A 9,632-nucleotide genomic window follows, 5' to 3' on the forward strand; every position below is an offset into this window, starting at 1 on the left:
GGTGACAGAACGCGGGGACCAGGGCACCTGCATGTCTCCCTTCCGCCCCTCCCCATCTTCCCTCCTTTCTCGCAGCCACCACCTCCAATAACACTCTCCTGTTTTGGCGCCAGCCTGTGGATCCCACAATCATCCCGATATAGTTTAGAGAGCTGTGGGCTCTTGGAGGGAGGGCCAGGGCCAGGAAGTCTTGAGGAGGCCGCAAAGCATCCCAGGGCCTGGAGATAGTGTGCAGTGGCTGGGTGGAGCAGAGGGGTTGGGGCAGTGGGTGGAGGCAGGACCTCCTGCAGGAGGGCTGCAAGGGGAGGCCAGGGAAGCCTGCTACCAGGGCCGGGGGCTCCCCTACACATGGACACCCCTTCACGAGTGGAAGACCATCCCTCCTTTGCTTGTCTGGTCCAAGCTGGCTAATTCTACACACATCTGGTGGTGGGACCACTGTGGTGCTGGCACTGTCCCTAGGTGTCAGGTCACACCTGGTGTGTTCATGTGTGGCCGTGTCATCCCCTGGGTGGGGAGCTGTCCTGGGCAGGTGGCTGCTATTTGAAGCAGCCTGGCTGGGCGGGGGTCTCCTGCCCCATTCTGTCCCTGGAAAGCACAGCACTGCTCAGCACAGCCCACCCGAGGTCCGAGGGGACCCTCCTGGGGACTGTCTCCTTGGTTCACAGTTTGCAGAGAACCCAGGGGAGGTTGGCAGCCTCCCCACCCATTGACTCTCCGCTTCTCTTGCTCCCTTGTTCTGTCACACACTCGTCTCAGCTATGGGGGGTGGGCAGGCTCCTGTGCTGGGAGGACAGCTGCAGGGGGACAAGGCGGGGACGAGGTGCCCATGGCCTGGGCTGCTCCCTGCTTCATCTCAAAGCCTGGTTCTCACTCTTGGGGGAGACAGCAGGAGTCAGAGAGGGATTGCAGGCAGAGCAGAGTCCCTGAGCTGGGGGCCACTCCTCCCCCTCCTGATGGGGAGCTGGCCCTGCCTGGCACAGATGGTGGCCATGCTGGGGCTGCGTCCTGGCCCTTGATGACCCATGAGGGCCCAGCCAAGCAGCTGGAGACTGGGTCTCCTGGAGTCAGAGTCTGGGGCATCAGAGCAGACATCCTGCTGAGCTGGGACAGTCTCAGGGCCACAGAGGGCTGACTGGGAGACCGGGCAGGGCCTGTGCTTAGGCCCCAGACACTGTGTGGAGGAAGCCTTGGCTCCCAAGCTGGTGCTGACCCAGGCTTGCTATGGCCTCTGGGCTTCGATACTCTCTCGGGCCTCGGTTTCCCCATCTATCCAAGGTGACCATTCGTTGTGGGTGCTATTCTGGGCCCCAAGGAGCTGGTGGTGACTGGGACCTGTCCTGGCCCTGAGGAGGGCACAGTCTGCTGGGTGGGGAGCTGTGCCCAGTGCTCTGCTGCTGCGAGGACATGGGAGCGAGGAGGGCACTGCGGGGCGGGCACTTCAGGGCTGGGCGGGGTGGAAGCCGGGGAGCAGGCTCGAGGGCTGGGGCCGAGCTCTGCTCTGATGGTGGAGCCTGAGGAGGAGAGGCGAGCGGGCAGCCCCGCCTGTCCTCCAGATGAAAGCCAACCTAGGGAGCGCGAGGGAGGAGACGCCAATTACTGCGGAGCGCCTCTCCCCAGGCGCCCACGCCTGCCCCAGCCAAAGGATCAAACACGGCGCAGCTCGGCCGCTGCCGGCAGCGCCAAGTCCAATTATGAGTCTCACGGGGAGGGGCAGCCTCATGCAAATCCAGCAATTAGAGCCATTCCGCAACTTCTGAGGATCAGGGCTGTGTGCGCACGTGTGAGCCCATGTGGACGTGTGTGCGTGCCCGTGTGTACACGGTGCTGTGCGGTGAGGGCCACTGGGTTCTTGCAGCACGACAAGCATGCGGGGACACCGCATGCCCTTCACACGACAAGAGGAGGCCGCAGTCCCGCCAGGCCGGCCCAGCTGCTGGGGGCCGAGTTCTCTGGGTGCCCGGAAGAGGCCCTGCCCGCCAGTCTAGGCTGCCACATGACCCCGGGGCAGAGGCATGGGCTGGGCAGTGGTAGGCTTGGGCGGCTGCAGGGCCCAGCAGGGAGCGGTTCCGTGGTGCCTCTGGCTCCCAGCCCACGCCTGCCCTTCCCTGCCTGGCCCAGACTCCCTGGCCTTCCACCCCAGTGCCCATCTTCCAGACACAGGCTCTGCGCTGGCTTCTGTGTGAGGAGCTTTCTCACCTTGGCAGCATCCTGGGCAGGACACGGTGTCCACATGTCCCATGTCATCCCGTGCCGTGGGGCTGATTTGTCCCTGCAGCCTGGAGGACACAACAGGGGCACCTGGGTGGCACGGCCCTGGGACACTGAAGGCCCTTTGTCTTCCAGGCCCTCAGGACAGGCCGCTCGGGCCCAAGGGGAATGCCTGGGTGGACGCCTCCTCCTCCCTTCCCGCTGTGGCCCCGACCAAGCCGGGCCCAGCCTGCACGTCAAGCTCCCCCTGCAGTGCCCCTCCTGCGCTGGTTGGTGCTTCTGCCCCTCAGGTACCCTCTGCACCTCCTGTCCATCTGATCCTGCGTGGCCACAACACCTGCTGGCCGCCACACTCTGCAAGTCCTCCCTCCTCGGGGCTGAGCTGTTCTTCCTCAGCTTCCTCACCAGCACAATGGGGAGGCCGCTGTGCTGGCCCTTCCTGGGCTGCAGCCTTGCTCCCCTCCCCCTGCATCCCCTCGTGAGGCACATGGGGATCACACTGGGGTCTTAATCAGCATGAGACATCGACTCAAAGGCCCGTCCACTGCCCTGGAGATCCCTGGCCTTGTGTCCATCAGGCTCTGTTCAGGGGTCCCAGTGGCTGGCTCGTGGCATCTAGCCTGCTCTGTGGAGGGCACACCTGTCCTGGGATGTGGCAGGGCCTGGCTGGGTGCTTCCGCCAGTCTGGGGGAGTGGGTGCTTGGAGCCCAGAGCCTCTCAGCCTGGATGCTCCCTCTCTGGGGAGGGTCGGGAGGGTCCTAGGGGGCAGCGAGGCTGAGACCCCCACCCTAGGAAGCCAACCACTTGTCCGTCTTGGCCCCACCTGACTGCTGGTGGCATGGAGGGGCATCCAGGTTTGCAGGAGGACAGCCTGCGTGGCCTGGCCCTGTCAGCGCTCGGTCTGTCCGTGGACCGCTATGGCGGATGGCAGTGTTCCTGTCACAATGGAAGGGATCTCCATGGAAACCCAGCAGGGTCTAATTAGACACAAGTTAGTGCTTCCCAAATGCACTTTAATTACAGCTCTGCTGAAATAAACGTCAAACTAAGGATCCAATTGCTGGTGCCCTAGCCAAAAGGGACTTCCTCTTGGCAGCAACCAGGGTGCATTTGAGCTGGCTTAACGGGTACGGGGTGTGGAAGAGCCTGGCCAAGAGTCCGGAGCCACAGGAGTCCAGGCCGAGTTGGGGTTGGTGCTTTTCCACTCCTGGGGAAGATCTAAATTCCACATTCAAAACAGTTTTTACTATTGCTCTTGCACCATTGTGAAGTTAAACGTCATCAAGTGGAACCTTTACGTCGGGGAGGTCTGCAAACATCACTGAGGCCGTGACCCCACCCCCCAGCGAGCTCCGATGGCACAAGGGAACCTGCAGGTGCCTTGGGGGAATCAGGGCGGACCTGCACAAGTCTGGGTGGGGGTTCTGCTCCCATCATCCAGGAGGGGACTGACTTGGCAGCAGTCAGGGCAGACGTCCTACCCTCAGACGTGAGCTTCCTGTGGGTTTGGGGTGACAGGTGTTGGCGGTTTGTCAGAATGCGAACCTGCTGCCCTGCTCGGGCATTTTGCCTCACCTGTGAGTGTCTGGCAGTGGCTGCAGCAGATCACCACAACCTCGGGGCTCCAAGCACCAAGGTGCGCCTTGAGAGGTTCTAGGCTGTGAGTCTGAGGTCTGTGTCCTTGCAGCGCAAGGTGATGGTGTCTGCAGGGCCTTGCGTCCTCTGGAGGCCCAGCAGGGGCAGTGCTCCTCCGGTGTGGGGCTCCTGGGTTGTGGCCGTGCTCCCGAGCTCTGCCCTTCCTGCAGTTTTCCCTCTGTGCGGTCACATCCCCCTCTGCCTCGTCGCAGCTGGTGAGGAGTGGCTGGAGGCCAGCGGGGCCCTAGCTGTATGAGTCGCACCCTGGAGTTGTCAGGCTACGGTGGGCTGTCTTCTCCAGAGCCCCACTCCTTAAAAGCCCCACGCCCGCCAGGGCTGCAGGTGCCCCTGCGGAGAGGAGCTGTCCTTAGCGGGGAGCCCCTGCTCACAGGATGGAGGGGTGCAAGGGGTCCTTGGCGCCATCCAACAGACTTGGCTCCTGCCCTGGGACATGGCTGCTGCCCGCATGGATGCCTGGCCCTCACTGTGTGGCACATCCGCTGGCAGGATGGTGACATGGCCCAGCTGCCTGCTGCTAGGGCTTGTGGGAGGCCTGGCCCTCCTTCCCAGGACCAGGCCACAGATGGGGGCCAGTGTCCCGCCTCCCAAGAGAGGGATACTGCCTAGATGCGTTTGGAGAAGAATGTGCCATTACTTCTTTCTCCTCAGAAAGAGACACTGTCTGGAGCTGGCTTGACCATTGGCCTGCTGGGGAAACTGAGGCTGTGCTGGTCTGGCACTGCCTGCACCTTGTGAATGGCTGAAGTTTGGGCTGAGGTCTCCGCGACCACAGAGCTGTTGGACCAATCTGTTCCTATGGAGGGGACATGGAGACCAGGCCACCTGCCAGAGGCGGTGGGGACTCGGCCCTCTGTGAGCCCGGAAGTGCCTGGTGGAGAAGTCTGTGGTTCAAGTGCTTGGACAAGGGCCTGAACACCCATCCCCGGGCCCCCCGCCCTCATGGGGGTGAGGGGCTGACCTTTCTCGTCCAGGCTCCCCTCACGCAGGAGTGAGGCGACAGCTGGGTCCCATGTCTGGGCGATGGGCAGATCAGCCGGTGGAGGGGTCAACGCCCGTGTGGCCACACCAACCAGCCCACGCCTATTGTCCTGGGTATGTGGGAGACTGGCTGGCAGCAAGCCGCCTCCCCAGGGTGAGGGTTGATCCAGCCCCAGGAGGCCTGTTGGGGGGTCCATTCTGTGGAGGAGGCATTCAGAGGCCACATCCTTGGTGCTCCCCTGCTGTACCTCCCTGGCCTCAGTTTCCACATGGGTACTTCCCCTGGCAGGGCGGGCAGCCTCCAGCCACCTCCAGCTCTGGCCCCTGCTTCTCCCTCCGCTCTGCTGCCCCTGAGAGAGTCCAGCCCGACAGTGGCCCTGGGGGAAGCAGCGGCCTTTGCCCTTTCTGCCAGTGAGACCCTCCATGCCCCTAAGCCTCCAGCCTCGCTGGCCTTGAAGTGGACGTGAGACTCAGCTTTGGGAGATGCTCCTTCAGAGGGGACTTCCAGTAATATGCACTCACCACTAATTTTCAAAATGTGCCATGTGAACTATTATAAAGAAAAAATCCAAATGTTTCTATGTAAAAATGATGACCAAGAAGTGGCAGTAGCCAAGCCTTTGGGACATAGGCGGGCTTGGACACTGGCCCCGTCCTCTCCCTGCTCCAGGCTGTGGGCCATGGGGCGGCTGGCCGGGGCTGACCCCTTCATGTCCTGGCGCTCCTGGGCCACTCGTTATCTCAGCCCTGCTTCGGGGATGTTGATAGGTAATTTGCATAGCATCCCCCGCCTTGCCTGTTATCGACATTTAATGACAGGCCACAAGATGCTTTGGTGGCAAGTCCTTTGGGGCCTTCTCCTGTGACAGGGGCAGAGGTCTTGGCAGGGACCCCTGTCACAGGTCACCTCCTGGTGGAGCCTGAGGTGGCTGGGTGGGGAGCCTGGTGATGAATCTAACAATGTGGAGTGGTGCGGGCCCTGCTGTGCAATCAGGGCACCGTGCGATCTCTCTCCACAGACCTGGGAAGCAACGTTTGGTTTGGTTACGTGCTGCTCGGAAGCTGAGACCACACCAGGGCCAGGGATGGGGTTCTTTCAGAGGTTGCCCAGAGTGGGGACCCTGGCCACAGTGGCACAGGGCACAGGCCACAGCCACCCCGCCCCCATGAGATGCAAGCTCCATGGCAGAAGTTCATCCTCATCCGCATCCAGGAGCTGTGCTCGCGGGTGACGGGCTTTTGGTAACTAAGGCGGTGCTGTGACAGATTTCAGGGAGGGCGCAGATCCAGTGTCCTGGATAAATAGGAGGGTGACAAGGCGGTGGGCAGGAGGGCCAATTTGCAGCTGCCGTGTGCTTCTGGTGTGGATGCTGTGTCCATAAATAACTCAGTCCTCCTGGAGGCAGCAGCGACGGAGCCCGCGTGGGGGCCACAGCGGCGATGACAGCCTGGTGCGCTGATATACAGCGCGCTGGCTCGGATGCGGGATTATTCCAACCCAGGATTTATTGCCCTTCAGGAAGGGGCTCGATGTTCTGTTGACTCAGCCCCGGGTGGTGCTTGGCTTTGGGGTGAGGGGAACAGGGTCCATGTCACGGTCACGGGCTCAGGCCTGCGGAGCCTTGCAGGCAGCCCAGGGCTCTCTGTGACAGGACACCAGCAATTCCTCCTTCCTGTGGGCCACATGTGCTTCGTGGGGCCTAGGTCAGCAGGGAGGGAGACAGGCAAGGTGGTGGGATGTGGGCTGCACTTTGAAGCAGATTTGCTGGGTGCTGACAGCTGGGTCCCCTGGTCACCCGACGTGGCTGGTCCCTTTGCTGCTCTGTTCCTTGGTGTTCCTGCCTGTGGGAACCAGCAGCTGCTTCCTGGGGAGAGTTAGCAGATTGGGTGTGTGGGACCCCTCAGTGCCTGTACCGCAGGCATGGCCCAGGCCTCCTTCCTGGGGCCTGGGGCTGAGCATGAAGCTCCCAGCACACAGCCTGGTCTGGCCTGCTGCCACACTCCCTGGAGCACCTTCAGGCCTGCCCTGTGCCCCTCCCAAGTGTCCCTCAGCTCTGCTCCCCTCACCAGTCTGCCTGGGGGTGGTAAGGGGTCATCAAGGGTCGCTATGCCCAGCTGTGCATGGCAGCACTCCGTGGAGAGGGTGGAGGAGGAGCCAGGTCCTTCCTGTGGGCTGCAGCACCAGACCAGGCTGGCACCAGGGGCTGGGACGTGAGAGCTTGAGGCCTGGCAGGTGGGACCAGCTTGGGGCAGAGGCTTGAGGGCCCAGCAGGAGGCACAGATGATAGGGTGGAAAGGTGGGGGCATGAAGTGGGGGTGGACAGGTGGCCAGGGCCCTGTGGTCCTTGAGAGGCATCCAGGGGGGCTGGGCTGGGCGAGGCGAGGAAAGAGGCCCAGCCTCCATTCCGTAGGTGAGGGCACCCTGGCAGGTAGGGCTCTGGATGTGGCAGCACGGTGGCCCAGAGGTCTCTGGTCCTGGGCCCGGCCCACTAGCAGCTGCCTCCCAGGAATGTGGAGTGGGCACCCTCCTCCCCAGACCCCTGCCTCACCCCAGCAGCCGCTGCCCTGCCTTGGACTGGTGGTGGACAGCAGTGGGCGGCTCTGATCACTTTACACAGAGCGGCCTCATAGGCCGTGGCCAGCACCATCTGCGGGCTGACGGGAAAGGTAAAAACGATGCTTGTTCTCTGACATGGAAAGCCAGGCTCCCTCCCGTGTCTGGGGTAACCGGAGAAAGATCTTCCTGCCTCCCTCGGTGCGCAGGTCAGAGCGGGACGCTGGCGTCCTCTGCCCCAGCTCTTCCTGGGGACTGCACTACAGCCCAGCTTGGTCTACAACCACTACAACCCAAGCCCCGCCCCTGCCCAGGAGCAGCCAGGGGGTCAGGACACACACGTCAGCATGATCCCCTGCCTGGGCCCCTGGCTGCTCCCCTGGCTCCCCAGTGAATGTCTTGGTCCCCTATACCCGGTGGTGGCTGCGACCCCTGGCAGTGGGCGGGGATGAGCCCAGAGGAGCGGAGCAGTGTCAGTGGGGTCTGCTGGGGCTTCAGAAGCCACACAGCTCCCCGGCTGAGGCCCCCCGAGGCTGGCAGGAGTACAGCTGGCCGGGTGCGACTGGGGTCCTCGCTGCTCTCAGACCTGCTGAAAGGCTGGAAGTCAGCTAAATCCAGGTGAACGTTGCCCTCTAACCTGATGGCTTTCACTGCATGTCCCTGTCCCCCCTTGGAGGACCCAGCTTCCGCCCCCGCCCTGAGCTGGCGTTCTACCCTGCTCCTCTCTCCTGGGGGAAGGTCCCCTCTCTGGGACCCCCAGGGTGGATCTATGGTTAAAAACAACAGCAATCAAAGTGCAGAAAACCCACGGTAACAACCTGTGTATACATTATCTCTTCTAACAAATCCTCCGCTTGGGTGTCTGTGGTTTTTCCATTTGCTTGTCCATTCCCTTGCCCATGAGTTTAGCCTGCTAATGAGATTTGAGGTCTGCTATCTGGGGAAACATCTCCAGGAGATTTATGGGGGACCTGCAGGCCCAGCTTGTCCTCAGCAGGAAGCTTCGGGGTCAGATTTGATTTGGTCTGGGGCTGGAGTGGAAATGAGTGGGGGGCCAGGTCTGGGCAGGGCCTGTGGCTGGGCGTGAGTGGTGGTGGGCAGGCCAGTGGGGGAGGGTGTGCTGCAGATGGCCTTGCAGGCAGAGAGATGACACACACGCTCTGGAGGTGGGCAGAGGGAGCCCGAGTGAGCTCACTGGCCGTCCCCCAGCAGGTCCAGGGTCAAGGCCAGCCCTGGCCACAGTTCCCTGGTGGGGCTCCAGAGCCGGGTGATGGCCTGGTGGGCTGGGTACCTGGAGCTGTGGGCAGCAGAGGTGCCAGGATGGGCCTTGCCTGGCCAGCTGTGGGTCACCTGGGCCCTGTGGGGAGGGCCAGGTCCCACCGATGTCTCTGTTCTGTCCCCACAGCTGCTGGTCCCCAGGTGGGGCTCTGAGGTGGCAGAGGGGCTCCCCAGGTGATGACCCAGCCTCCAGCACACCGGACACCATTGAAAGCACAAACAGGGTCTGAGGCAGAGAGGAGCTGTGGACTCATGCATCAGGCCCCTGGGGTGGGTCCAGCCTGTGCTTGGGTCAGCCGGGTGTGACCTTGCCAGTCTCCCTGGGCAGGGTGGGGCAGGGCTGGCAGGGAGAGGTTACGCCCGGGGTTTCTTGTCCTTGCAGGTGCACACCAGCCCAGCCGTATCTCCTGGGGTCACAGCTCTGTGGACATGACTCCTGATGCCCGCTGTCCAGCTCCCGTGTGTGACTGCACCCTGACTTTGATGCCCTCTGACCAGCTCGAGTCTGTGACTGCACCGTGACTGGTGCCCGCTGTCCAGCTCAAGTGCGTGACTGCGACATGACTGATACCTACTGAGGCTAGCGGGACAAGGGGGGTGGAGCAGTGTGCCTTTAAAGAGATGCCGGTGCAGGCTGAGGGCCACTCCTCCCGGGCGGCACTGAGCCAGCCTCTGCAAATATACAATAAATTACCATTTCCCAGGCTACCGCTGCTTGCAGACAGCTGCTGTCTTATTAACATTTACGTGTCATTTTGTACGGCTAATATTGTCTCAGAGAAATTAGGGGCAGCTTGTTAGTATTTGATTTAGCGGCAGAACTCGGTGAGCCCGAAGTGCCTAGATGGAGGGGGTGTCCCTGGATTCTCATGGAGGAGGCTGCTGAATGTGGGAGGCAGCATTTGCGGGGACCAAGGCTGTGGGGGCCATGGGTGGGCTCCCTGGCTGCTGGGGA

The 9,632-nt window shown here is 62.3% G+C and overlaps 1 long non-coding RNA gene across 1 annotated transcript; it reads left to right on the top strand.

The window, feature by feature from the left end:
• Positions 1-3,216: 3,216 nt before the first annotated feature.
• Positions 3,217-9,375, top strand: LOC102023194. Its single transcript, XR_264805.1, has 3 exons — positions 3,217-3,587; positions 8,805-8,947; positions 9,060-9,375. It is a non-coding gene; the product is annotated as an uncharacterized LOC102023194 (long non-coding RNA).
• Positions 9,376-9,632: the final 257 nt, after the last annotated feature.

This window comes from Chinchilla lanigera, unplaced genomic scaffold, assembly GCF_000276665.1.
Source record: "Chinchilla lanigera isolate Chin_1 unplaced genomic scaffold, ChiLan1.0 scaffold00137, whole genome shotgun sequence".
NCBI classification, from domain to species: domain Eukaryota; kingdom Metazoa; phylum Chordata; class Mammalia; order Rodentia; family Chinchillidae; genus Chinchilla; species Chinchilla lanigera.